Source organism: Mchenga conophoros, linkage group LG2, assembly GCF_057382185.1.
Source record: "Mchenga conophoros isolate Kocher_MC1m ecotype Shallow Benthic linkage group LG2, M_conophoros_male_GT1.1, whole genome shotgun sequence".
Taxonomy (NCBI): Eukaryota; Metazoa; Chordata; class Actinopteri; order Cichliformes; family Cichlidae; genus Mchenga; species Mchenga conophoros.
In genome coordinates, this window is record NC_140527.1 from 4898663 (window position 1) to 4921992 (window position 23330).

The 23330-nt window shown below is 39.2% G+C and overlaps 1 protein-coding gene across 2 annotated transcripts in view; it reads right to left on the minus strand.

The window, feature by feature from the left end:
* Nucleotides 1-23330, minus strand: part of lingo2 (leucine rich repeat and Ig domain containing 2) — a 222081-nt gene that overhangs the window by 151495 nt on the left and 47256 nt on the right. For both annotated transcript variants that reach the window (XM_085284003.1, XM_085283996.1), the window contains exon 3: nt 4645-4750. The gene's annotated coding sequence lies outside the window, so the exon portion shown is untranslated. The remainder of the gene's footprint in view (nt 1-4644; nt 4751-23330) is intronic.

Here is a 23330-nt window from a genome sequence, read left to right on the forward strand (position 1 = left end):
CAAGGAACTGTAGAGGTATAATTTGTAACAAAAAAGCAGTCACATGTACACAGATAGTTCCAGATGTGCTGTCACACTGAGGCTATAAAAAGATTTTTGATTCATGATGTCAACCCAATGGTAGTCGGAGTTGCACTAATGAAATATGAAAGCAGTGGTTTATGCTGAATCTGCCACTGTTGGGATGCTTCTTCTTTTCCATCTTTACCCTTTTTGTTTGTGTGTTTGCTTATTTATTTTTGTGATCATTTATTTGTATGGTTCACAATAAATGCTCCTTCTGTACGAACTGAGTGTACTTATGCAAAATATTAAACATCCTATCAAAAGACAATGCTTTTCATTCTAGTATGTTTTTTTTAATTATAGCCTAAAGACATCCAATTGAAATGTAAGCTAGACTCAAAAACAGGTTTTAATAAGATACCTTGCAGACAGAGCTCCTAATAATTAACGAAATCTACAGATCATTAAAGTACTGATCAGTTTTATTTAAATGGAACACTTCTGCTACTACTGAAATATATCTCGAGGCAACTGGTTGGCCGCCAACCAGGAATTTATAGGCTCTGGAACAGCTTACTTTAGGTGATTATCACACAGTTAAACAAAAAGTTTGCTCATTGACTCTATGATCACTGGGTAATAGGGATTAATGGGTAACTGAGAAGCCTCAGATTAGTTCATTTGCTACTTTTTGAATGTAAAAGAAAGTACAAAGGTCTCTGTCCAGCAGATAGACTGTGAATGAACTCTCTCTGTGACTGTGTTTAGATCTCAGGGGAACTGTCCAAGGTCCTGAACAGAAAACAATACAGAGCAGAGCTGTCCACAGTGCTGACTGTGTTTCACTGCTTTTGCTTTGTAACATTAGTCAGAACAGACAACACCACTGACACATCACCGTTTGAGATAGTCCTCACCCTCCTTTGTTTGTCTGCCACATCCCACTCACCATACCAGTCAAACTGTGTTTTGACAAGGGTGTATAGAGAATGTTTTGCAAAATCCATCACTCTAGCACCCCCCCCCCCCCCCCCCTTAATCAAACCAATTCATGAAATTCTATTAAATGTCAGAGAAAATCTGTACCATTACAATGGCATTCTGATAATGTGTCATTATGATGTCATGTCATGTACTAAGGTAGCAGTGACTGCAGAAGCTGTACAGAGTTATCCTGTTAACCGAAGCAGTTCCTTGTCCAGATGTATAGCCCTATAAACATGAACAAAACATTCATCCAATTTCCACAACTAAAAATCAAACTGTAAATATGTTCCAGGTTCTTTACAAATTCATATTTCTAAAGCTACGGCACCTTCTATGGACATGCTCACTGACTGTAAACTTAGCATGAGGTTAAAGAGTTACAGTGGAATGTCTCCACAATGTTGTGATTTGAAAACTCCTCTGTTACACATTTACACTACAGTATATGTGTTTAAGAGTGGCTCTGCATACATGGACACATCGTCTTTTGAACAGTTTTACCACAGACACAAGATGCTGAAGAGATAGAAATTATTAATATATTATCAATATAAATATATATATTACTGCTACTACAGTGATGTAGTAGTAGTTACAGCAGTGATAGCTGTACATGGTATAACAGTAACTGAATGATAAACATATCTGTATTTACAAATGACATACTAACAATTAGTAATGATATATAAATGATGAATTAAGCACTTGCTAACACCTTACTAGTGCCTAATAATGTGACATTATTATAAAGTGCTACCATGTATGTCTACTATGTTTAAAACCATACCCTATGGAATCTAGATGTCCTTAGTGTTTATGTAAAATTAAACAGGCTGATTTTCCTCGTATTCTTTTGTTGGGAAATCATGTTGGGTTACAAATGTTAGATTGATCCTAGATGACTTCATTCTTCATTAGGTATGGTTTGCTCATGCAATAAATAAATTATTACTCATGCAAAGCAAAGAAAAAAAAGATTCACATCCACGCATTCATAAACACAGATAATATAGAAACTATTATGATGTGTTTAAGTCTTTTAAGTTGGCATTTTGTGTGTCAAATTAAGTGTTCTTGTTTATTCTAAAGGCAGTACTAAAAAGGCAAAAAGAAAGTTTTGAAATATATTGAAATGTATTCTAATGCCAATGTATTGCACTGATGTACAAGCTCAGCTATCTAGCACATGTAGTACACACTATAGAGTAATACTGCTTTATGGAGAAAAAAAACCCTGATGCATTTCATTTTACACCACCTTCCTTTTCTATTCCTGTTATGATAATTTTCCGGGTGCTCTAGTTTGTCAAAGGTAGACTGAATGGCAACTAGTCTCTACAATGATGAGAGCAGTAGCTCTCTGCAACCTCACGGTAATAATTTTTACAGCCTTTGCTTAATTAAAATGTCACATCCACTGTAGCAATATACAACAGAGTTCTGTGCAAATTAAAAAAAAAATAGGCTGGCAGATGTGGCCTTAATGGCTTAATCATGCCTTTAAGTTCATTCTAGTAAAGTGTAGCCACAGATGAATATTGTTTTATCTCTCATATCCATGAGTAATGCCTAAAAACGATTTCATGTGTAAATTTAGAGACAGCTGCACTAGGAATGATAAAACATCAAAATCTGACAAGTCAGAGAATCGAGCATTTCTGTGTGGTAGCCAGTGGGTAAACATACTCATTAATCCCAGGAAAAATTACAAGCCAGTCCATTGAACTCACTTCACAGCTGCAACCACACAGTATGACAATTTCACTTAAATACTTAACTGAAATTGGATGTAACATTTAGTGTTACATTTAAACCTGTGGTAAATTTATATGATCTATATTATTCTATATTACTGTCTGAGTGTATATTACGTTTAAATCTCTACCCTACATAATTTTAGCAGGATTACCAAGATTGACAAACACATTATTTTCTTAAGATGTATACAAATGTATATGTGGATGTTTCCTGCGCTTTGTCCTACTAGAATTTACTGAGGATATTGTACTAGAATGAATTGCAAAGAAAGGATTCTAAATATGTTATGCTCAAGTTTAATACTAAATCCAATGTGGACTCTTAACTGGTGTATAAATTTATATTGTATATATTTGGAGAGGCACATGAACACTTGTACAATTGTAATATTGTAAACCAAATATATATTTACATATGCATGTAATAAATGAAAAATATCCAAAAAAGAAAAAAAGGGCTAATAACCAGTTTATTTTTTTACACTAATATGTAAGTAGCAGATATTGTAGGAAGAAAATACAGCACTTTAATCTCTTACCTGATGTAAGCCTTTCCCTTGACTTATCTCTCAAACATATAGATCTGAATAGGTGATCTCAACAATTGTTTCCAAAAGCAAACAGCTTATTCAGTGTTCAGAACTGTAAACACACCGTTCTTTATTGCCTTAGTTCCTGAACTCTGCATGAGATTTTCATGTAGTATTCTAGATTGTTCTGCCTAAAGTATGTTTATCTTACCTCTTTGCCACTACCATCTTTTTTCTGCCTGAAAGTCTAATACTGAGAATGAATGCAGAAAGACTAAATTAAGGGACCCAATTTGAAGCAGAACCACTTCACTGATAAGCTGTACCAGTGATCTGTGAGAGCACTCAGGGTCTGCTACATTATGACAATACAGAGGAATAAAGCAGATGAAAGAGAATAGTCTGGCAAGAGCAGAAATCAGACGGGCAGAAGGAGGAAAAAACAATCTAAAGTCTAATTGTGTTATGCCTCACGGCTGCAAGGGAGTACGGAGGGACATATTTTCTTTCCTCACGTCGTTCAGCACAGTCCTTCCCCTTCACATTAATTTCCAACCAGTTCCATTTTTTTTCTTAGTGCATCTATTGAAAAAGTGACATCAAAGACAAATGGTAACCCCCCCTCCTCCCCCCCCCCCCCCCCCCCCAAAAAAAAAAAAAAAAAAATACACTGGGTCTGACCAGAATCATACAGCACTTGCATTTGAGGCTATGCAGACTGCTAGATGTGGTGGATACCCACAGAGTCATTCCCTGCAGAAGCAGTATTATTAATATGTCATATTTTATATCTTGACCATATACTATATATACCATATACTTATTGAGGTAAGTCTTGTGTTGAAAGTACACAGGCATTTCCATAAACTGGACTATCTCATCATTTTGGATTCAAATCTAGAATCCTGTTTGGCTTAAATCTTAAATTAAGTTAAATAACCAATACCAGTACAAAATGCTTGTAAAGGAAACTGAAATTTTCCAATCAATTCCACTAATGCAAATGCAATTCTTTAAATTATGTAAAACTACTTAGCAATGATGATTTCCTTTCCTTTTATCTCAGGGAGAAGCAATCCCTCGCATTTTAAGGACCGTTAAATAATGGTGGTGCAGAGTCAGATCAATCTCACATAGATCAGTGCTAATCGTCATCAATTTGTTGTTCAAATGTAACTAAAACCACACATGCACCATGAAAGCTGCTGAAAATTGATTTTAAGTGTAAGCTGGGGATAGCAAACATGTTAATTATCTGTGATATATTATAAAATATTATATTACATATTATATTATAAAATAAAAATGTTTTTTTTATATCAAAATTCACAATTACAGAAAGACATGGATTTATAGTGACATACCTTGTTAGCTTCCCAATATCAAATGTCCATAAGCTGTTGTAGAAGCACAGAAACCCAGTGGAAAACGTGTAGTGTGACTCTATGCACGGGTCACTTACTCCAGGGTCTGAAATAAAACAAAAGAAACACAAATCAGAGCAGACATGGTGAAAGAGCTCACGACTTCAACGAGTCAGCATCCACAAATGCCCAGCGATCCAGGATAAACACACTTGAAGAAACGTCACTCCAAGGAAGTACATTAGCTACCACACCCGCATGGTAGCCAAGAAAAGACTAGTATGACATACGCACAATATCTTTCTCCTTGCCTGGTCAACTTGATCTTTTTTCTTCCTAAACAGCTGCCAAAGAATGCCTCATTACGCCATCATTTCAGCTGGAGAAGACAAGTGAGTAGCATTTGCAGAGCGCATGCAATTCAGTTTTGCAGCCTCAGATAGTGAATGTGCCTTACTTGACTGTACAATGTTAAAATGCACATCAGCAACAGTTTTAAGATAACTCCACACTAGAAGAGCTGACTTTTTGTCACTCTATTTCACAGAAAGGCAGGGAGCCAAATATTTACTATTTTCTGTACTGTCTATTTAATCTGCAGTTGTCATTGCTTCATTGGTCATGAATGGCTGAAAGCAGCAAGCTTAGTTAATGATAATACTCCAAAATTAGTCATGTTTTTTAATGGCCAATATAATATGTAAAACTATAGTTGACAAACTATAGTTGATAATCATGTTGCTAGGCAACCCAGAGTTGCAGTAGTGGTTTTAGCTTAATTTCTATGGGGTCAAAATGACCTCCTCAGTGGTTCTAGGTAGAAATGGTTAATGTTTTGATCTCATACCATGAAATTAAATATTTGATGAATAATACCCTTTTAGGAAAATTGAGGAAATATGATTTTATGGCATTTTGATCTAACAGAGCCACAGAAATTCTAAAATGCCAACATGGTCAAAATTACCCCCTTGGCAGTTCCAGTGCTAAAGACTGAACTAGTATAACGAAGGGGAAATATCTTGCTGACAATCACTCTTTTTTCTTTATTAAATGGAAGAAATGTACAATATGAAGCGGTTAAGAAGTGAAAACAATATATCTAACCATGTTCATTAATGCATCCACTGGATAATAACAGATTATGAAACAGTGAAAGATAAAACATTTAGGGCTCAATGACCTTGATGCTAGGTGGAAATCACATACCATTCGAGTTCAGCAGCACTTGCTTAGTGATTCCACTTGCTAAGCCACATTTGAGATATCTAAATAGGCCATATCTATTATGACGAAGTTTTTAGGTTAATATTACCTCTAACATAGTTCCCTTGGCTGCTGACACTTAAGGAGTGCTCACCTCTTCCACTGACATACCAGCGCTGCTATTTTCATCCCACCCACTGAACAGCCTAATCCACTGTTGAAGGATTTGTGTGCTGTGGTACAAAGCAATTGTGCTGTGGCGAAATGTGTGTGGCTTAATTGGAGCAAAGACTTAATGAGGGCCCTTCGAGGATTATGATCTCTGGTTTAGAAATGGCCCAGGTAGCAAAAGACACGGTCAAAAGGATCAGCTCACAGCTTTCAAAGTGGAGTGACTGTACTGAACCGAAACTGTGCCAGCAGAAGTGAAAGTTGTTTTTATGTTTTGTTTTGTTTTTTAAATTGTTGTTGTAATTGTTTTTTTTCTCCCCATTTGTTTGTTTGATGTATTTGTGGGGAAGTTCTTGGAGAGAAGTGAACTAATGGGAAATTATCCATGGAAAATATGACTGGAGGAAAGTAATGGAATGGTTTCTATTCGACTTTGGTGCAATATTAATAATTTGAACTTAAACAGCTCTAAATAAATATCTTTTTAAGTTCCTCGTTTATTATTTATCATATTAGTCTAATGGCATGTAACATGGGGATAAATACTTTTTTCTACAGGTTTAATTATTTTATTATCTAAAATTGTTCTAATTCGAGAAACATACACTTTTGGCTGATTTGGATATGCTGCCACTATAGTATACAGACAAAGCAGATCCTTCACTAGCTCTACAAGCAGTTTATTTCTTCAAGGAACCCATCTCCACCTGACAGCCAAAGATCAGATATGACTGACCAAGATAAACGTTAGGCTCTAAAGTCAGATTAATTCAATCTAGCAACTGTCCTCGCCAGGAACAAAAGGCCACACTGTCAACAAGGCTCAACTCACCTCAGTCTTTTTGTCCTTGTTACGTAAATAATAGCTTGCTTTTCAAAGATGATAAACTATCTTTCCCAAACCATAAATTGATGGCTATTTAATTTATATGCTTTTTGCTGCTGCATGATGTCTTTTCCTTCCAGTGAAGCCCCACAGCTACAAGTGGAACGAAATCAAACGTTCAATCACTTGCTTGTTTCCTTAAACCTACCCAGTTTATCATTGCTCCCCTGCTGAATTTATCTCCTTGGTTCACTTGTTCATCTGGCATGAGTTATTTCAAATTTCTATTTTGTAGATTTCAAAGTCTGAAGTCAGCCAGATTCGAGAGCAGTCATCATCAGTTACGCTGTTAATCAGCTCAAGCCGCATTTTTTTCTTAATGTAAGCAGCCACAAAGGACAAGTCCAAGATTGCACATTGAACTGAGCTGATGACATAAATGTGCCAAATGAGGCTTTTAGGTATAGTACTATTGTGCAAATCTCAATTACATTGCACACACAACAAGAACACTAGTGACAAAGATTTCTGGTCTTCTCTCCACATTGTGTCCAAATGTACATTTGATGGTTAAACATATGTACTGGCATTGACTATAATCATATCAAATTTTCCTATTATTATTTTTTTCATAATACGCACAGTAGCTACAGCTCACTCACTTTTGTGATACTATGTTTCCTACATACAACTTCAAAAATCAAGGCAAATGTTGTAACTCTTTGATATTATTAACGCAAACGAAAACAAGTTTCCTTTTACAGAATGTATGATTAATTTAATACTTGAAACTGTCTTTTTATAGTGTTACTTTTGAGGACTATTAAAGAGCTGATTATAGTGAAAACTCCTTAGAGGTTTAATACAAACTCTGCATCTAGTTTGTGTTTTGTTTGCTTTACTGCATCATAAATGATGTACATTACCTCAAAAATCCAGAGAGTACCTTTTCTAATAACTAATGCAATGTAAATTACAAATACATTAGTTGAAGTTAACATACAGCACAGATCACTTAATTTTAGACACTAAATTAAAGTATGGCTGCTTAAAAACATGTCATGAGCATTTCTTCATTGATTAATCAACTTCAAGCAAAGAGCAGTAAACATAAAAAAAAATCAATCAAATCAATATCTAGTGTGTCCACGTTTTACCTTGCATAGGTTTTTCAGTTATTCCAAGTGACGTTGAGAGCATGCTGAGACTGGACTGAAGAATAATCAGTGAAAAATAATTTACATTAAATGCATTTTAAAAGGAATGCATTTGCATTGCCAATAATAGATGATACTGTTAGTTAGTGTTTATAATAAAAAGCCAATGGAAATTATAACAGTTGACGTTTTGCAACTTAATTGGACATTGCAGAGCGGCTATATGTTCATATTGCCACTTTATAAAAGGTGGTAACCTCTGGTCTCATTTTTATCTGTGTGCACAAGTGTACATAAAAAAGGAATCAAAAGGAAAGGTTTGTAAGGAAAGCATCAGTATTTTAAAACCTAAACAGACAGAGATAAGATGAAGGAAATTCACCAGCTTTAAAAAAAAATGTATTTAAAGAAGGGAGGAAAATATCCTGCTAAAAAATTGTGTATGTGTCCCTTTGGCCCCATGCTGAGAGATCAGTGTCCACCCCAGTGTAATGCTGCCAGCGTCTTCCCAAAACAAATGTTTATTGCATGACTGCTTGCAGTACACAGTGCCTGACTCAGACTCCTACAGTTTCTCAACCTTGGGACGTTTTTTATGAGGTCACTTCTGAACAATTTGCAGTGAGACAACCAAAGATAGCGTGAACCTACTCTCTTGTATAGTCATTCTTTTTCATCTCATGATTCAATAGCTTGCAGAACCAGTAGCATTCACTTGAGGTAATAATTTTTGTATGCCTTTATCAGTCTTTTGCAACATAGTGAAATAATTTTGGCCCACTCTCCTTTACAACTTTACTTCAGTAAAGTAAAGACCCTATAATATTACAAAGTGAATATTAAAAAGTATTAAAAAGACAACCCTATAGCAAAGCACCAGTCAACAGTGGGAAGGGAAAAAGATCCCTTTAAACAGGAAGTATGTAGGGACTGGTTGTACACCAATTTTCTTTTGTCCCCCAACAGCAAAAGACATGACGGGACCTCTCAGGAGGCCTTGCTGGCACCAAGCGGCAATTGAGGAAACAGAGCTCTTCGGCATGCCAGGCAGGATGCCAGCAGCAGTGAAGATGGAGGCTTTCAGGCGCCTTGGTTGGTAATGGAAGAGGCGATGGGACTCCTCTGGAGGCTTTGGAGGAGGCCAGCAATGAAGAAGATGGAAGCCCTCTAGAAGACAGAGTGACAAGGCAGGGTGGGATACCAGCAGCTGAGGTGGAGCTCATCTGATCGAGCAGGAGGCCAGTGATAACGAAGCAAGTGGGATCCCTGTGGTGGTTGTAACAGCATCGAAGGGGACCCTCTAGAAGCCAACAACTGCACTGAAAGAGAATCTCTGGAGTCCAGCGGTGAAGGTGATGGAATACCATGGGAGGCTTATCTGAGAACTGACAACAGCAACAAGAACCCTTCAATGACTTGGCAGGAATCTGGCAATAATTGAGCAGGCAGCATCCTTCAGGAGGCTTGGTCTTCTTGGCATGTGGAGACAAACTTGAGCTCTTGGGCTCAGGCGACACAGGACCCACTAGCCTGGGCTCAGCCCACTGGCTTGACCTCAGCTCACAAGGGACTCATTGGATTAAGCTCAGGCAACACAGGACGCACTGACTCAGGGTCATGCTACTGGGGCCGCATGACAGGGTATGTCATGCGGCCCCAGGCTAGAGCTGCTAAGTAGGACATGCAGATGATGCACAATGCACACAATGTGAAGGAGCTGGGGTTGAGCAAGGCACACGCCGTCCAAGGGCTGTACAAGGGAGCAACATAGTCAGGAGCCTTGCTTCCTTCTGGAAGCTGGATCCACTCCTCCTTCCTATAACCCCACCAACGATAAGGCTGGGCCTGATGAAGAGCTGACAAGGCTACAGAGCAGCATTGCCTCTGACAGGCCAGCATCAAAGTTTGAAGACCCAGTCTAAAGTCCTTTGGCTGGTGAATCTTTCTCTGCTGCTGAGCTCCACGTTTCATGCCATTTTGTGGTTTTGTGATTGGAAAGCTGGTGAGAAGATGGTGTGCTGCTGCATCCACCACAAGAAGCTGGTTTGCAGCTGCAGTAAATGCAAAGAATTGTGAAAAAGAAAGAGCCAGTTCACAGGCATGCAGGCTTGAAATCTCAGGCAACTGAAGCAATCGGGGTTCAGGGATTTTCCTAAATTATGGCATTCAACACGGTCTGTGGTTTAGTTGTCATTCTCTTAGGGGATGGCTGTGAGGCAGGCAGGATGTAGACCCAAATGCAGGACTATAGAAACTCAACTCAAACATTGAGCTTTAATGTGGATTAGACTTTAGACTTGTGATTACACACAGTGGGACACAATTTCTAAATCTCTGAATTGCTTTTGTTTAATTACTTGCAGACATGTAATGACTGGGAGGTGATTTAAAACTGTTGGCCAGAAGTCCTCACATCCTGTCACACTAAGCCAGAGATGACACGAGACTCAGTGAGCCCTGATGTGATAGCACATGCCACCAAATCCACAGCTAATTGGACACTTCCTTCACAACAGCCCTTTGGTAAACAGCAGAAAGCAAATAACAAGCCTAAGACAAGGTTCCAGAATGAACAAGAGGAAATAACTCAGATAACAAAACCAAAAGCAGATGTGCTGTCCTCCGCATTATATTGTGTTTAGAACAGCAGCTTGTCTTTGACTGTATAATCCTTACCATTCTGCTTAACTATTAGCTTTCCCGTGCTCAACAGCTTGTATCTTAGCCCAGTTTGTCTGGTTTGGAAATGTTAAGCAGAACCATGCCGGTTGCATTCTTTATTCCAAATGGACATTTGTGTGTAGAAAATGGTCAGCAGCCAGGTACTGAGGAGGGATCGCACATGATCAAAAAGGATTTCATGGAAGCAGATTGAGCAAAAAAAAAAAGACTTATGGAAATATCACAGTGCATTGTGCTGGATGCCTCAATGCTCATGAGCCACTTCACATGAGGTTTTTTTCAATGCTGGAAGATTTGGAAGGATTTAGCAATGCATCCAGAAGTTCAGCAGAAATAGTTTGTGCTGAATTGCCGAGGGCTGAAATCCAGGTGAGTAGTTGGCTTACGATTCAAGTGCCTCAAATGGTGGTAAATGAAGTGATTATTTGTTTATATATTTTAATTGTTTCTCTGCCATAATATTGGATAACACTCCATTCACTACAAAGTGTAGTGAAGTGGAGTTCATGTATCCGATTACAGATCAAAATCAGCTTTCAGTAGTATGTAGTACAACAAAAGTATTGTGAATTTAAAACTAACAATTCAATTTGAATCAATTTTATTTATACAGCACGAAATCACAACAACAGTTGCCTCAATGTGCTTTATTGTTGGCAGACCCTACAATAATAGATAGAGAGAAAAACCCAACAATCATATGACCCCCTATGAGCAAGCAGTTTGACAACAGTGGGAAGGAAAAACTCCCTTTTAACAGGAAGAAACCTCCGGCAGAGCCAGACTCAGGGAGGGGCGGGCCCATCTGCCGTGACTGGTTGGGGTGAGAGAAGGAAGACAAAAGACATGCTGTGGAAGAAAGCCGGAGATTAATAACAAGTATGATTCAGTGCAGAGAGATCTATTAACACATAGTGAGTGAGAAAGGTGACTGAAGAAGAAAATCATGGGAATCCCCCAGCAGCCTACACCTATTGCAGCATAACTAAGGGAGGATTCAGGGCCACCTGATTCAGCCCTAACTATATGCTTGAACAAAAACGAAAGTTTTTGCCCTAATCTTAAAAGTAGAGTAGAGTAGTGCCTGTCTCCCAAATCCAAACTGGAAGCTGGTTCCACAGAAGAGGGGCCTGAAAACTGAAGGCTCTCCCTCCCATTCTACTTTTAAATACTCTAGGAACAACAAGTAATCCTACAGTTAGAGAGTGAAGTGCTCTAATAGTACTATAAGGTCATTAAGATAAGATGGGGCCTGATTACAATTAAAAACAAAAAACGTCCATTTCAGTGTTAATAGAAATACAAAAATTTGTGGTAACAGAAATCATCAAAAGCACCCGATCTTACAACAAATCAAATGGTGTAAAGAAGACATAAGCATGTTTTTTGTCTCTCATCATGCTTCTCCACGTCATCATTAGAGTTATAATGCTTTGAGACATAACCAAAAGCATGCAGGCAGACAAACCTCATGAACACAAACTCAACAAAAGGCAGAATGAAGAAGTCAGATGCAAACGTCTTGTTTACTAATAACTCTATGAGAATGTGATGATCAAAATAAGAAGGAAAAGTAAAAACACTAGGAGCTTACATCTAAAATGAACAAATATCAATGTTTATACACAAATTCCCTATTTAAGCATCCTATGTATTCTACATTACAAGATTTGATGTAATAATACAGTGATGATTCAGTATTTGCTAATGTCATGTATATAGTACCCAGGTATGATATAAAAAGCTTGTCATATGCTTGACACCTACTAGTTACAATTGTTAAAAAAATACACTAACAATGCTTATAGTTCATTTGATATGAAGTATCAACATTTAAAAACTGTTTAAATGTGGTGTTGTAAAAACTGTACAAACACCACCAAGTGCGGCACATTTCCTTACTCTTAAATCCCCCAAATTATTATCTAAAATATACAGAACACTTTCTAAATTAGATGAATCAATATCCCTTCCTATTGCAAAGTGGGAAGCAGATCTATCAGTCAGTTTAGACCAAAACTTCTGGTCTCAGGTATGCTTAAAAACCTTTAAATTGATTAAAAATCCCAGTCTGCAATTAATACAATACAAAATACTACATAGAGTGCACTATACAGGTCATCGGATGTTCAAGATGGGCTTTACATCTTCCAACAACTGCTCACACTGTCAAGGCAATACACCAGACAATTACATTCACGCTCTTTGTTTCTGTCCACCAGTGCAGAAGTTTTGGCGCGAGATATGTGAAGACTTATCAAAGTGTCTGAAATGTAACATTCCAACTTCCCCCTTAGTGTGTTTGTTGGGCAGCTTAGATAATGTCACTTCAGAAAAGAATATAGCCCATATGGTTTTCACTGCCCTATGCATAGCCAAGAAAACAGTCCTCATGAACTGGAAAAATAAAAATAATCTTAATTCTAACCAATATAGAAATTATCTATTAGATTACATTAGTCTTGATACAGCCTCTGCCACCACATCAGATCAATCGCTCTGGGCTCCTTTGATCAGCTCCATCACCTAGTGGGGGTGGGGGGGTCATAGTTTGGTCCCGCCTTCACTGTTGTGATTGGTGTGGGGGTAGGGACAGGCTTAGGGCGTCGGGGGGTTCCCCGGAGGCATATTCCTTGGGGGGCTCAACCCGGGGTAGCGGTCATGTCCGGTTGGGGGCTCTTTTGGCTCTCGGGTGACTGTTTCCTCGTGGCTGCTGGCAGCGGGGCTAGGGGAGGGTCTGTGCTGACGGACGTGGGTTACTGACCTGGTAGCCTGTCTGCCCCTGGGTGGGTCCGGGATGGGCGTGAGGTTCTGGGGGCGCTCCGTCTCTGGGCTGGGGCCCTGGCCGGGCCTCGGGGCCTTGGGTCCTGGTTTGTGTGTTGCTGGGGTTGTGGGTGGGTGGGTGCATGGGGGCCCATCCCTGGCGCAGGGTGCCGCCGGTGCGTCGAGCCACCTGGGGGGCTCTTCAACTGGTGGGGGAGATTGTCACACCTAGCAGGAGCTTTCCTCTCCCCAGGAACTCTCTGCAGGAGGGGGAGATACAGGAGAGGTGGAGGAAGATCTCAGCCTGGGCGTCTATTCTCTCATGTAGTCTGGAAGATGAGTGGATGGTGGGGTGGGTGCAGTTTTCTCTGTGGTGGGGTTGGGTGGACTGTCCCGGGCTCTGTGGGGCCGGGGGGCGCTGCTGCGCTGGGCCCCAGTCTGGATGGGCTTGGGCCCCCTTCCCCTGGCGGGTCGCGGAGTATGGGAGTGCCTACTGGGGTCAGCGGGGGAGCTGGCCCCAGGGAGGGGTCACCTGCCCCTCCCTTCCTTCCCTCCCCATCTCCAGCTGCCTCCCTTCTCCCGCTCCACCACAACCACCCACACATGCAGGGCCTTGGAGTAGGGGTATGTCACCAGGGTGCAGAGGAGGCTACCCCCCTCTGTCCCCTTCTGGCTGCCTCTGCCTCAATTTTATCCCACAACTTAGATATTCACATTACTCACACTCTCATTACACATACATATAGGCTCTTGGGGGTGGGCACGATACACGGAGTCCAAATTACCATCAGGGTGTACACCCCACCCCTGGCGTCGTTGCCCACCTCTCAATTTTGAATACACGTAGACATTGAGGGCTAGCAGGAGGGACTATGCGCTTACCTGCTGCTCTCTGGCAGGTAGCTCCAAGCCCTCCTGGGTTTTAATTGCACCTTAGAACACACATGCATCAACACTACAATGAGCGGGTGGAGGGAGGTTTGGAGTCTTCTCTCACCCCCGTTCTCTGCGGCCTATGTGTGGAGTAAGTGCATATGAGAGCATGAGGGTGGGAATGGATGTTTGTGTCTATGTGTGCCTGTATGTCTGTGTCTATATCTCAGGTTGGGTATCAGACACCACCTCTCTGGGGACATCTCAGGCCCTCCAAGGTTTGGAGGCCTATCTCCACCCACCACCACTTCCCCTGGCAGTGGCGGACTCCCTCAGATATCGGTGCGTTGGTGGTTCTTTGTGCGTTGGTGGTTCTTTGTGTCTGGGGGTGGGCATCCGGGTACACACCGGCTCACTCCTTGGCGACTGCTTATCAGGGCCTGGAGCCTGGAGCCCGCTCGGGCCACTTCGGAGGTGGGGTGCCCCCGACCTCTCGGCCTGGGGCTCGGTCACTCAGGTACAGCTGGCTGCCAGCGGAGCTCACGGGCGCGTCACTGCAACTCCCCCTGGCTTCTGCTCCGCGGCTGCTGAGTGAGCCCTCATCTGGGACTCTCCTCAGCTCTTACTGGGACAGTGGCGCGGCTGCCCCTCTGTTGGTCTTCCTTGGTTTCTTGTGTTCTGGGGGCCTCTGGATGTCTGGAATTTTGATCTCCTCCATACCTGCTTCATACCCTGGAGGACGGGGCTGTGGCTCCCCCCACACTCCCTAGCAGATCGTTACATGGAGAAACCTTTGGAATGCAAGCATGCTGGTCCACACAGGTATGCACACAGGTGTACACACGGGTATTCACAGACGCGGACTACAGCTTTCTTGGCTGCTGCCTCAAAGCACATTGTGCGCTGTCTATCTTGCGTGCTGCACAATATCGTTTATTACTTAGTATCTACTGATATTTACTGCTAGCTAGTTTATTGTGATGGTGCCGTTTTTTTATTATGTTGCTCTTTGTTGTTTGCTTTCTCTTCTGTTTTTTTTCTCCATACAGGTGACCCAGGTGGTTTTTTTTTTGTTGTTGTTTTTTTTTTTTTTTCTTTCTTCCCCCCCTTCTCACCGTCTCTTCTCCCCTTTGGTTTTCTTTCTCTCCCTCTCTTTCTTTCATTCTTTCTCCCTGTCCTATCCCCCAGTCATGTCTGTCCCGTTTGTAGGAACTGAAAATAAAATAAATTCATAATTATAATAAAGGTCAATCAAATGGACCAATATGGCAAGGCCATGATGATCCACTTGGTAAAATAAATCCACTTGGCATCTTTCTTGGCCTTAAGATAACAATTCTGATGGCTAAAGATCCAAACGGGACACAAAAAAAAACCAAACAAAAAAAAACTGTTGGCACTCGAGTGTTCATGTTTGTGTTGAGAGTTTTGCACCCCATATGGGGAGCATATATTTGAGGAAACTGACCAAAATGAAAAGACCAACCAATGTAAAAAGAAATAATGTACCAGTGCTTTTATTCTGTTGTTTCTCAAGCATTTTCTATCAACTAAGAGCTAGTCTTGTGAAAATTTAATTTCATGGGTGACAATGAAGCAGATGGAGTGTTCATTTCTGGACAATTAGAATGCCTTATTTTAAGAAAGAAATCTGTCTCGAAATGACACAAGAATTTATCCTGTACTACTGACTATGGTATTGTTTTATGACAAGCAATTGCTGCTGTTACAAAAGAAAAATCCTAAACATGTTCAACATGGCATGTTGCATGTATGCCTGGGTCATTGTGCCTCATATAGCAATGAGTTGCTCTTGATTTGTGTGCCCTAGGAAATGTCTGCTGCTTCAACTTTACCCATCTGGTTCACCCACAAACAATTAAGCATGTCTATGATCATCATGTTTCACACAAATGCCTACCATTTATGCAGCACTTTGTCTTCTGGAATCCACAGTTTAGTTAACTGAGTCCTGAGTCCATTTTTTCCCCTGTATAATTCCATTTTTCAGGAAAAAAAGGACTCATGCCTATGGACTGAGCATTTGCACTTTTGCATCAAAAGACCTTTGAAAAGAACAGTTTATAATATCCACTATGGGGGAAAAAAAATGAGAAGATGGAGGTAGTGTTCCTAGATCAAGTTTAAATATTGAATTTTCAAAAACATTAGAGAGAGAGAGATAAAGAGAGAGAAAGGTAGATAGATATAGATATATATAAAGAGAGAGAGACAGAGAGTAAATTTTACATCCAAAAAATCTTTTACATCCAAGCTCCTTAGACTTATAATGAAAACAATGACAAAGATAGAGGTCATATAATTTGCTTTTTTAACAGTGCAGGATAATCATGGCCTTTCTGCAGCATCAGCTGTCGAAAAGGACAGTCCAATCAAACCATCACTGCTCAAACAGTCATCTCATAGATAAAAATCTCTTTGTTGTTAGCAGAAATGTCAGACGTTATCGGCATCCTTTTTAATTGATTTCTCTCTGCCTTCCATGTAGACAGGTACTTTTTGGCTACACTCTCAGTACAGTGTGGTTGTTGCCATCAAAGACAGCTGACAGTGAGACCCAAGGTTGTGCATCTGTAAGTTAACAAGATAGAGAAGAAATCCATTGGCCCATGTCTGTTAAATTTATTTAAAGTCCCTTTTTCCCCCCCAGTTTCCTTCGTCCAGGAAATCAATTGGCTTATCACCACAAGCAATGAGGTTTGCTTTGGCTGATAAGAGAAACAGTTGACTGTGGAGTCCTAATTCCAACATTTTGACTTTCATAGTGTAACTCTTTTATATCCCACAACAAATTCATAAGTTTTATTGTGGGACCGTGATAACGTGAATAATATGGTGCTTGTTTTCCACAAAAGCTATGAACTACATTAAAAAAAAGAAAGTCAAACAATTGGCATTTCATTCAAGTTCTGATTTAAAATGAAAGTGAAACTGAAAGTAAAACGCTTATTTAAAATGGTCTTCATTTGGTGCGCTGAAAGTAGTTTTGCAGCTTTTTTCTTTATTGTAAATTGCATTTTAACAATATATCATCTTAAAACTATGTTCAGCAGTGACTAAACAACTGTCACTATACAATCATTTTAATAATCTTTTAATGTGTGCATTCTCTTCCTTGTTAACTACTGGATGTCAACATTTTTTATTTTATTTAACAAGACTGAATTTAGATGCTGACCTTTTAGATTTTAAGTGTCTATTTTTCAAATATCAAGCTATGAACACTGGTGAATTTATTACTAATGTTTACCGCTTGTGCTGTTACACAGTGATTTCCCAACATATACATCTTGCATTTACCACTAGTGGATTAAAATGAATAGTTATTGCATGTGGCACTTCACATTTATAGAACAATAATGCAGCATTAACAGCCCACATGCCAGCAACACATTCTGGTGCATACAAGTGTCAGAGAATGGACAACACATTTGAAGGAGGCCGGTCTCTACTGTTGTTTGTGTTGTGTACATTTGACATAATGAAAGAGAATGAAAGAAATTAAATAATATCCCAGTAAAATAAAAGTACTTGCAATGGCTTGCAAGAAAGACTGACATTGCACTCCTGTAAACAACTATAAGCTTCTGTTTCTGAGAGAATCGAAACAAAGCATTTACATCAGAGGATATTTGTATAAAGCTTAGCCACGCTCAACTTTTCCCCCAGTGTCAATGGTGCCTTTTAAATCTCTGCAGCTTAGCAGGCAGTGCCAAGCCTCGACAGTAGGTCCCTTCATAATGACTAGCTGCCTATTGCTGTCCTAGTTTTTAAACTTATATGTCTGAATAGCTGGAAATGTAATAACCAGCCACACAGTCAATATTGTTGCTGCTTGCTTGTTTAATTAGTGATATTACTTCCTTCTCCCACTGCCCACATCTAAACACATAGAATAACCTCAGTTTCCATCCTGCTTTCTCCAACGTCTATTTGATTTGCTCAGTCTTCACCCTGCCAAGGCATTGCATCAGGAAATGGTGTAGGCCCCACTGACAAGAACTTGACACTTGGTGAATCAATAGAGGATTGAATCTTCACTGCACCAAAAGTCAAACTACATCGTAAATCAATGGCTGGGAACTACTAACGGGAGAAACATCCTCCTATTTTGATTTTTATGTTTTTGTTATTTTCCATTGTGTACAATGCCATTATATAAAAGTTCTATGAGAAATAGGCTTACTCATTGTATGTCTGATTTACAAGTATTCTTGTTTCTGCAGTTCTTTGTGAATAAATTTAAGACAATTTACCTGCAGCTTTCTAACAACCTTTATTCATATACAAATTAATTAAACTGCATTGTAATTGTATTAATTAAATAAGTGTAAATAATTGTATTATATATTTACATACTACTGTTTCAGATGTTCTTCTTCAAAACGTAAATATTTCCATCCCAATAGCAAATGTATTTCTTTAGCAAGGGATTTGGCTGAGAGAAATAGTCATGTCTTAAGCCTGAATCTTCTTCAGTGATATAAAACAGTAAAGCAAATGAACTCATGAACTTAATTTTTGTCCTGATTATGTCCTGAGGTTCAATTTTGATAGTTATTCTTTACTGGTAGTAATATATTGTGACCCATGTGAATCCTGAATTCAACAACAATTATTATTTGGAGTTATACTTTGTTTTTCATCAGGAAATAAATGCATAAATGAACAGGTAAATCATATTGGAGATTATGTATCGGAATATCAGGAGCGGGACCACGCCTCCAAACGCACTCCTTCCGGTTGTCATCTATGTAGGTTCCCCCCAGTTCTGCAAGCTGTTCAGTCTCATTTACGTGCCTCACCCTCCCTCCTTGTTCTCAATTCTTTACCTTCTTCACTTCTATTTAGTACACAGGGATCTGCCAGGCCCGGGAGCCGTCGCCAGTCCCCTTTGAGGCCTTCCCCAGACCGCAGCTCAATTCATGTTCAAGCATCACCTTTACCTACTAAAATGCTGTCAAACCTAAAATGAGGACGAGGGCCCAGCTAGTGAAAAATATTAAATGCCCCAACCGTGATCCTCCATTTTATGATAGTAATTTTTCATATTTAAGGGCTACTTTTCTTTTTTATAAATATAAAAATAGAAAAAATAGAAACAAAAACTTTGGGTAAAATGTCAGTACTTAAATGTAAAAGTAAATGTGAGAGACTGAGCTTTTTAAAAACTGAGCTGCACAATCAATAGCCACCCTGACCAGTTAAATGCTCTGGATTGTAATGAATGTCAAAGGTGAGTGTACAAACAATCCAACACATTGACACCTGTTCCAGTGTTCCAGCTTGTAACGTTTTGCTACTCTGTACGTGTGTGGCCTTTTGCCATGCTAACCATTAGACCTTCGCACAAATCATTAGCAAGGGTGTTGTGAAGACCAGTGATAGAATCTATAATCTTGGTCCCTTTATCTGGCTACCCAGTTTAATGGCCGGGCAGGTGTTAATGATGATTGAGACTAAGGCTGGTTCTGATCAGACGCAATGAGTTGAGTGTAATGGACTGAAAAGCTTGCTTTGGAACAAAAGTAAATTATGGCCCTCACAATCAATAGTAATAGTCAAGTCAATAGGGCTTTGCTCCAGTTCTCATTGAAATAAGGAGCAAACCAACAAATTCTTCCTCCTCATAATCCTTAACTTTTTTATGATAGATAGATAGATGGATGGATGGATGGATGGGAGTCTAGTATAACATAACATAAATTTGTGGTTGCCTTTCCATATTTAAAATTGAATCTAAAATTAATTAATTGAATTTAAAATTCAATTGTTTTTATGATAGATAGATAGAGAGAGAGAGAAAGAGAGAGAGAGAGATAGAGAGTCAATTTTACATACAAGAAAACCCTTTTAATGAAAATACAATGAGAAAAGAAAGAGGACATATAAATTGCTTTTGCAGGGTAATCGCAGCCTCCCTGCACCATCAGCTGCTGAAAAGGACAGCACAATCAAATCATCACAATCGAATATTCATCTCATAGCTGCTCTTATTTTCCTCCTTGCAAATTCTGTACATGTCCTGATTCGTTCATCAGCTTCTCACAGTACTCTTTCTGTCTTCACACACTCTCTCTTCACTCATTTGTACATTTCTATCTCTTTCCTTGATCACCCTAAGCTGCTGCACATCCTTTCCAGCTCGATCATCAGATCTTTTTGTCCTTCCTCAGTGTTTCACATACGCTTACAATAAGCTTTAATCTTTGCTTTTGTTCTATGCCTAGCCTCCCAGTTTTTTGTCTCACTGACTATACCACTGTTTCTTTGCTTTTTGAATACTTTCTTATGCTTGCTCATTTCACCACTAAATCTCCTTAAGGGAATATACATGATGTGCATATAAATAAGGGGCATTGTGAGGGTATACACTGAAACAAACATTTTATCATTTGTTCCCAGCTGTCTAATGGCAAGAGCGATGGTATACCTTGGCTAGATCATCAATCTACTGCAGACTTCTTAAAACTTGCCATCACATACACAATGTTAAAATGATGAAAGTAGGCCATCAATGTCATTTTAACCTTCTGGTATACTATTATTTGCAAATTAGTCCTAGAATATTTTGTTTAAAACTCTGATATTTGACAAAGTGATTATTTGACCTGGTAATAAACGGAAAGTTGGCCAAAAATTATAACCATTTATCATGCCTGTGCTGAATCTCGAGAAAATCTAACAATTGTTTTGTCATTTCACTAAAACACTAAACCAAAAAAAGGACAACTTTACTGTTGATTATAGGGTTACCACAGTTAGTTAGTATCCTAATTTAATGAAATGTCTCATACACTGATTTGTATGGATACGAGACAATTACAAACCGAATAAAGGACTGCATCCTTTCAATATCCCTCTTCTGGCAAGGCCTTGTGGATACGCAGGGCGTGAGACAGTGAGTCATGAGACATATGGGAGATGGACTGAACACTGCTTGGTGTAGCATGGGCAGAGAATAAAGCTGGTAATCAAAGCTGACCAGCCATGAGAAGCTTTATTTTCAGACACTCTTTTTATTGGAAAGGGAGTCGGACAGATCTTTGACAGTCACTAGAAAATATTTATGGCCTTTTAATGTGCGTGTTTATGTGTCTATGTTTTAGTGCTGTGGCTATGTCCTGTCTCACTGGTAGCCTTACGGTTTGTCAGTCCTATCTTGTTAAGCTGTGCATGTAGCCCATGTATAAGCAAGCATATGAGTTGTGTTTATTGCCACTAAAGAGGGATAAATACATTATCCCATCCATTTTGTCATTTTCTGAGTGTGTCATCCTTTCAAATCTTAGTATTACGATCATCAGCTTTGTGTATGAAATTAGTTAACTCTTCTATTTTAGTTTGGCTTATAAGAAGGGGTCAGCGTAAAGCCTCTTATGTCACAGTAAGGCATGAGTCATCCAATCTGGCTGAACCATACAACACAATAATAAGGCTATAAAGAAGAACAGGAAGGTGCTAAAGCAGACAAAATAAAGCTATTTTTTATTCTTATCTCATTTTAGTTTTTACTTGTTTTAATGACAGAAACCACAGTGGCCCTTGTAATCAGCCACAATATCCCCCAATAGACCAGTAAAGGAGCAGCAAAACTCTAAGTAACAGAACTATTACTATTTTATCTCCTAACACACTAGCTTGATCTTAGGAATCTCAGGTTACCCACACAGGAGCTGATAAAAGCCTTTGTACCTTACCTCAAAGGAGCATGGTTTTGTAATTCTCTCTGGCAGAAAGTTAAAAGACACACAAATGTAAAGCTTTTCTGTTTCCATGCTCTGACAGGTATGCTCACATGCTTCCAGACAAGAAAACATTTTTGGACTTCTTTGATAATTCAGCCTGTCATGGGTACTCAAGTGGCAATAAGGGTGTTATTACTGACACCATCAACAAATCAAACTACAAATCAAAAGTGTCATTATAATATAAATAATGACAAGGTTTATTTGTATATCACCCATCAAAAGCAGTGTGCAAATATGTTTTACACAGAACACAAAAATTCACAGTCATGTATAAATACATAGGCTGATGTAGGTGTAAAACTGAACAAATGGGTGATTAAAAAACAGTGTAGCATGAATAATAGTTTGAGTGTCATTATATCCTAGAAATAGTTCTCATTAGTTATCCTCACAACATGCTCATTAATGTGCACGTTACACCCCCTACTCAAACTTTTCCAATTCTGAGGAGGTGAACATAAACAAATTTTGACAGAATCAAGGAGTTGCCTCATTATCTCAACCAAAGTGACAGGAAACAAGGGAAGAGATCATTTAATTTTTTTATTATTATTCCCTCACAAAGCCCTGATAGGTGTAAAGATTATTTATTGTAGAGACTATTTTTAAGAAATACTGCTCTTAATGATTTTGCATATCACCTGGAAGCTTTGTTGTCTTGTTTTTATTTATGCAAGTAATACAGGCTTCCTGCTGTACTTAATGTACCGCTTGCATCCACAAAGGGCTTTGTCTCTGATCACGTGTCCTAGTGAAACAGTTAAAAAAAAAAAAGAAAGAAGAAGAAAACATGTTTCAGGATTGTTTGAGTCAATGGTTCTCATTTCAAAAAAACAACCATTAATTGCCATGATTAATTAAAAAGAGCATATAAAGGAACTATGGAAGAGGTAAGGTGATGATACATTTTAAACAAATGATATGTTCGACAGTAGCCTTGGGAAGCTATTAAGAAAAAGGAAAACAATGGTTGAAACTCTGTACGCCTTGCAGGCAATTCATTTTTCTTTGTCTAAAAGAAGCTAGGGGGTGCGATTTCTGCAGGTAATTGCTTATGTTAATCACAGTCATATTTGAGAGTGGGAAGAACCCTCTGCCGTTCTTCTAAGCAAGCAAGGCCATTGGTCAGCTGCCCCTTAACCAGAAAGAGCTTCGGTGACTAATTACTGCACTCCAGCTGCCTACACTCTCTGGAGCACTCACCCAGCTTCTTTATCCAAGCACTTATTTTCTAGT